Here is a 7,478-nt window from a genome sequence, read left to right on the forward strand (position 1 = left end):
AAAAATAAAAAAAATAAAAGTATACTTCTGTCAACACAGAGAGATCACACCGATTCTCATTAAATATTTACTGCACAGGATAACATAAAATTATAAGGATGAAAAGATTCTTCCTTCTCAGATCTGTACCTTTCCAATCATTTTGACACTCTGGACAGGAGATCTCATATCCACCTACTTTTTTCATGTGTTCAGTTCATAAACACAAGCTTGTAGGACAATTGGTTGCCACTCTCTCAGTGAAAAAAATCTCATATTTGATACTGATGCTTTGAGAAGGTTTCAGCAATCGAGGTTCATGTAAAATGTGAATGTGAGGAGGCAGCAGGAAGTAGTAAAAGGAGCATGGGATATGGAGTCAAAAAGGTTTGAACTGTACCTCTGCAACTTTCTTTCCTGACCTTCTCTGACTTTTCACTTCATCATCTTTAAGAGTAGAAAAAAGAAAAATAGCAATCATAAGGGGTTCCTGTGAAGTTTGGAAAAAAATTTAAGCAAAAACTACAGCAAATTATGAAAATTCTTACAAATTATATAGGATATATAAATTTTGTTGCATGTGTTAGACCTTGTCAATGAACATGTTGCTTCTATTATTTTTGATTGATGGTTTTGGACTGTACCTAGCCATATACTGTATTCAGATAGGTCTTCTTGGTTTTATTTTCAGTGATTACTGTTTGACCATGAAACAAGGTAAATCTCATGTGACCTATACCCAGAAAGAACTCCTTGGCCCTAACCTCATTAGAACCATGCTTTATGGGATATGTCATCCCAGGTTATATCCAAATGGACCTCAGAGAAGACAACAGGTTACATCTGTTGGCACAACTCACACTAAAAGGAAAATTGATGTTATCTATTGATTGGGACCTCCATTCATATGTTTTGGTCTGCTAGGGCTGCCATAAAGCATAACAGACTAGGTGGCTTAAACAACAGAAATCTATTTTTCCACAGTTCTGGAGGCTGGAAGCTGAGATCAAATTATTGACAGGGTTGTTTTCTCCTAAGGTCTCTGTCCTTGGTTTGAAGATGGCTACTTTCTCCTTGTGTTCCCATAGGGTCATTCTTCTGTATATAACTATGTCTAAATCTTCTCTTATAACAGTTCTATTGGATTAAGCACCACCTTAATGACCTTATTTTAACTTAATTACCCTTTTCAAGAACCTATCTCCAAATACAGTCACTTTTTGAGGGACTAGGAGTTAGGATGTCAACATATGAATTTTGGGGGAGACATAATTCAGCCCATGATACTATATATCCACCTATTACTTCCTATTTATTGTATGGGATATAGATAAAAATATTCTTATGTGAGTCCTTTTTATACTTAAAGATAGTGTTTTCCAGGCCAAGGTGGGCAGATCACGAGGTCAGGAGATCAAGACCATCCTGGCTAACACAGTGAAACCCCATCTCTACTAAAAATACAGAAAATTAGCCAGGCGTGGTGGCGGGCACCTGTAGTCCCAGCTACTCAGGAGGCTGAGGCAGGAGAATGGAATGGACCTGGGAGGCGGAGCTTGCAGTGAGCCGAGATCATGCCACTGCACTCCAGCCTGGGCGACAGAGCGAGACTCCGTCTCAAAAAAAAAAAAAAAAAAAAATAGTGTTTTCCATGTATTCTACAAGTGGTTTTGACCACCAGAGGGCTCCTGTATTTATGCAATGAAACACAATTATAATACAATGACACTTTCAAGATTAAGTATAAAGTTAATTATGAAAGTTAAATACTTGATATCTGTGTATCTTCAGTGAATCAATCCTTAAGCATCCCAATGCCTAACCTGATGATGATAATGATGATGATGATGGCTGCATTTATTGAGTAGCAACTGTGAGCCACCCCTGTACCAGGTGCTTTACATATATGATCTAATTTAATATTCTGAACTTTCCTGTTACATTCAATGTTTTGTATTATTTCAGTATTATAAATAATCTATGACTTGGAGAGGTTAAACAACACACAGCTAGCAAGAGGCTAAGTGGAAATTTGAATCACTAGCATCATCATTAGCACTAGTTTCATCATATAGCCTTTAGAAGACAGTTCCTAATTAGCTTCAAGGGGTTCGTGACCCTCCTGAAATACTACACAAAATATGCAAGTATGTGTACAGTGCGGAGATGAAACATCCAAATTTGTTGTTTTGTTAAGAAGCTCAGCTCCACTCTGAAGTCTAGGAAATGTAGATAGCATGGCAGTCAAGGTTGCTCTAATCTACCCCCCATCCTTTTTGTTTTCATTGCTTGATTCATAGTCCCTACAATCCCTCCTCTAAAAGTTTCTCTAATGGATAGATGACTTCTATTACCCCTTTAGTTTTGTCAGTTGTTTTGTCCTGAATGTATCTGGCTGAGTTTTCCCTCCATATTATCTAAGACTCCTAGCTGCAAATAACAGAAACACAATTTGTGCCTGGGAAACACAGGAGGGGAGCTGGCCCCAGGAACACCCTAGAACCAAGGACTTCAACTCCAGCAGGACCATGACTTATCTTCCACTATAGACGAGCTTTTTCCATCTGTTGGTAGCTTGGTGTAAATGTTTTAGGCTTATGTCCTCACAGTCTTGGGGCCAGAGAAGGAAAGAGAGCTCTTCCCTGTCAGCTCTATTTAGAAAAGTCCAGGGAAATGACTGATTAGCCTGGCTAGGAGCTCATGCCCATCCTTTGAGTAATCACTTTTCACAGGAAAGTGGCACTATGGAAGTCCAGGCCTCAGTTACATGCTCTCATCTCTGATCAGGTGGGTGGGATAGCATTAAGGGCAGCTCCCTGAAATCACATGGATGAAGTTAGGGAGGAGCGGCCTCCCAAGGAAGAAACATGCTATTACCAGAAAAAGAGGGAAGAGGTGATGGGCCCACAAACACATCGAAGATCCACCATAGCAATGACTTTAACCACCAGAGGCAATCCTTTCTCCTTCCTGCCTCAGAAAAGAGCACAGCAGAGCTGGTGGTTTGCAAGAACCTGAACCTATAATTAAGTCCCAAGTTGACCTTGGCTCCTACATTCTCAGAATTTTTTATTATTTTGTTTTTTTATATAGAATTTTTTATATTGTTATACCTGGCAAAATTGAGCACTATTATGCATTTTAGCATTTTGTTTATTTTGGTACTCCAAAGTGCAGTTTTTAATGATACAGAACACTTTTTGTTCTATGATCTCTGTAAACATACAAACATCTATTATATATTGATGCAAGTGACTGGAATGGATGGACTTATCTTGTTGCCGCTGCATTCTTGAATCCCTGAAGGTTGCATGTACACATGCCCATTGAGACCCACTTCTCCAACTGAAGTGATTGTGGGGACTTTGCAACAAATCCCTGGACATAAACATTCTTTGGGAAAGAAGTTAGAGGAAAGAGGGGAGACCCCAGTGTGGGGTTCTGCTTTTCTTTGTCTTCCAGATCTAAAGTTCTCTCTATGCCTTCTCCTCTTTCCACATCTAGTTCACAATCTCAGATCTTAGCATCTCCTCTGGAAAGCCTCCCTGGGCCCTCTGGGCCTGTATTAGGTCCTCTCCACTATACTTCTGGGGGTAGTGGAGATACTAGAGAAAGGGGTTGGAGAGGAGCTGCTAGAGCCTTAAGTTTTAGCTTTGATTCTTGCCCCTTGCTTTCCCATATGCTTTTGGTCAAGACAGCCTTCACTTCAGTTTCTATAAAGATAGAATTAGGTAAACAATAAGGCAACTCTTCTCCAATATTTACTGTAAGTATACATGAAACAATATTTGTGATTTCATAGGGTGCTAGGCTGTGTGCATGAGGCTCTCAACAAATGCTAACAGGAAATACATGCAGTGGTACAATAACACAGAAGAATAACGACTTATTGAAAAGTTATATGTCAGCATTGTACTAAGTACTTTATATGCATTATCTCAGTTGAACTTCACAGCAATCCTAAATGATACACATTATTATTTTCATTTTACAGACAAAGTAACTGAATGCTCCACATCATTCAGCTAGTAAGTTGCACAGCCAGGACTTGAACTCAGACCTCACCGATTCTAAAACCTTAACACATAGCAAACTGTTAAGATGTCTAAATAAATTCAAGAACAGTACAGCCTCATTATAAAGCTCTTCACTGTCCTCTGCATTTAGTTACGTTTGGAATCTACTCAACTTGGCCTTCTCCTCTGTGTATTTTGTGATCGTTGGAAAATATTTCCCACTTTAACCCAGGATGCTTATTATTTAGGCCTTCTGTTTTCTTTCTCAGTAGAACTAAAACTCAAGTCTATTGTATCATTATTTAGTATCTCATCTTTTCTGCTACAAGTCTTCCAAACACATTCTTGGATGTGTGAGGAAAATAATTAGGTCCAGGCAGACTACAAACTAGCTTGGTTTAAAAAAATTTTTAGAACATTACCTTGGATTAGGAGTTGGGCACATACACGTAATATGCCATATTCAGTGTGATGATGACCTTCTATGGGAAATGACTGAGTCCACTCTGCCCTGCTACACTTTCTCCTACACCATCCTAGTTGGTCCATGCTGTAGATTTCAGGGCTGAGAGTTAAGTCTCTCCTTTTCCCCAGGGTTCTGAGCTGGTGATCACCCAGCCTTGTCTGCCCCATCCCTGGATCTCCGAAGAAAAAGGGTCAGAAACACTTCACTTTTTAATTTCTTTTTAAAGTGGTTGATGCTACATTTCTAATGGCAACTTTCATCCATTATGAAAGTACTGAACCACTGAGGTAACGTGATTTCAATAGCAGCTATGTATTTCATTCACAAGATGATCTTTGCCTAAGTCAAAGAGCTTGAATAATTCCCCCCCCCATCCTATTTTCATGATGTTTAAGTTTTGGCTTCCAAGAACTTCAGACAAAATACACAGACAGGGTGGCATATCACATGGCAAAATGAGCCACAGGTCATGTATGCCAGAAGTCTGAGAAGAAAAAAGTCAAATGAAAACAAGTGTGTTGGGCCAAATAATAAGAAATAAACAGAAGTGAAGTCAAATCACAAACCAAGCCAGAAAAGAAACAGAAACCCCATAAGAAAACACACTTAAGGAAATCAACAAAATGCGTAGCCAAAGGAACATCAGGAAGGTTGTTCCCAGATGGCCATCTCTCCTGGGCAGTCTCCCCTTGGGGATGGAAAGTCTTCGGCAGGCAGCCAGACTAGGTGGTTTGAGCCCAGAGCAGGGCACTACCCATGGAAGGATCTGGGCCTTGTTGACCTTTGGCAGCTTTTAGTAAGCAGAAGTCAAGGGATTCTTTCCTCAAAGCCCAACCCTTCTTAGGCTGGGCTCAGTCCTGAGGCTCCAAAGTGAAGGGCTGGGGAAATGGGGTATGGAGCAGAGAAATAAGGAGCCTCCTCATTTCCCAGAGAAACCAAGATACCGAGGAGGAAAAACAGTTTGTGTAAAGACCATGTACTTTGTAGTTCCACAAAGCTGGGTCTGAGTCCTACTCCTCACTCATTCTGTGACCTGGGCTAATTCATTTTCCTTCTCTGAATCTCACTTTTCTCATCTGTGAAAGGGGAATGATAATAGCACTTATCTAGCAAGGTAACAGTGGAAAGAAACGAGATAATATATGTAAAATGCTTAAAATTGTGCTCAGAATGGCATGTTAATGATTGGTAGGAGAGCAGGAAAGGGGTACGGGGTTAACCAGGGAGTAGCAGAAGTCCTATAAGGCAGTGAGGGAATAGTGGCTTGCCCAGGAATCTCTGCCCTTGTGAACGTTTTAGTCATGGTTTTCTTATTCAGAATTTCTTATGACTGCTACATCTCTCTGACGAGTAAGTCCTTTGGGACCTCCCGGAGAACGAATTTGCCATTCCCAAATACCCTCAGAATTATCTGGAACAAATTCCTCATGCAAAGATCACGTGTGGTGTGAGTTCTCTGTGACGGACCCCAAAGATCCTGGCATCTCTGGAATTTCCTGGGTATCAGGAATTGGATCCAGGGAACCAGCCACCCAGCATGGCTGGCTGCAAAACAAATACATGCACCAAAGAGAGAATGGAAAACAGCCACCACTCCTGTGGGGTTTCCCTGAGCTTATCTGAACCTTCACGGTCTCTAATGGCTGAATCAACATGCAGCACACGAATATAGGAAAAATAAAGATAAGGTAAAGAAAATAAATATTCACTCTGCCTTAATCTCAGTAAGTTTCCAAAGGGTCTATTTGCATTATCTATCTGTATCAATTGTCTAGTGACAGAGGGGACAGTTCCCTCAAACTGGGTGACTCCATCATTGGTGGAATATCAGAGGTTTTTTCCATAACGTTTTTTCTTCCCTTCCCTTTATAGCAACATGGCTGCTATCTTAGCCAAGTTTAGTCTATTCTCTGTCAAGTAGGAATATTACTGCAGGGTGTATGAACAGTTTGGAATCCAAGTTTTTAAAGTTCCACATTGCAGATCCACCTTTTTTGTCTTAGAGGTTGTTGGATAATCAAAAATTATTTTATATTGCACACAATATGGGTCACATGGACATTTATCTTCCAACTATAGCATTCCTAGTAGCTCTTCATGGTAAAATTGTTAGGTAAGTGAAATTTTTTGACCCGTTTATACTTTCTTTTTGGTGTTTATTCCCTATCTAAAACTTACCTCTTCTTAAGAGCCCCCAAACAGACCCCCCACACTTGCACCCCCTAGCTCAGCTAGTCTTTTCCTACCCAACCTCATTGTACACTCAACAAAAATATGTGGGACCTGAGTTCCATTCCCTCAATTCCAGGACAGTTGGCAAAGTGACAACTAACTAATTTGATCAATGAATCACTGCTAGCATGTGAATGTCCATAATGGATACGTGTACAATCTCTTTTAGGGAATAGATTTCCATTTTAACAAGAGTTTTCTAAGGTCTTAATGTCTTAAGTTAACCCAAAGGAGTGGAGAGACGTCTGTGTATATATTTGGGGCACTGACTATTGCCTTCACGATGCTGATTGTTTGCAACCATCAAACATCATAATGTGTCTTGAAAAAACATCAGTTAAATCCTTGAATTGGGAAGGTGCATGTGGACAGCATCAATGGCAGCCTGGCTATGCTACATAAATACTCCAGAAGCTTTTGTCTTTTCAGGCTTGAACTATTTTATTTATACTGTTGCTGCTATAAGGGTGGCCTTGAGGATATTAACAGAGTCACCACTAGAATTGAGAAATTCAACCCTGCCTTTGTCATCAGCTAGCTTTGTGGTCCTGGGAGAGTCTCTTAACCTTTCTGGGTCTTGGTTTCCTCCTTTTATACTTGGGAGAGTTGGACTAAATACTCTCTAACATCCTAATAAACTTGAAAGTTCTATAATTTTAAAATCCATCGGTGAAGCCTGCTAGGGTGTTGACTAAGTGTTGAACACTGACGTATTCTCAGTGGGGTTACTTTAGGGCATTTTTATAATATCTCACTGGGGACATTGTTTTTTGTCTGCAGATTGC

This window comes from Nomascus leucogenys, chromosome X, assembly GCF_006542625.1.
Source record: "Nomascus leucogenys isolate Asia chromosome X, Asia_NLE_v1, whole genome shotgun sequence".
Lineage (NCBI taxonomy): Eukaryota > Metazoa > Chordata > Mammalia > Primates > Hylobatidae > Nomascus > Nomascus leucogenys.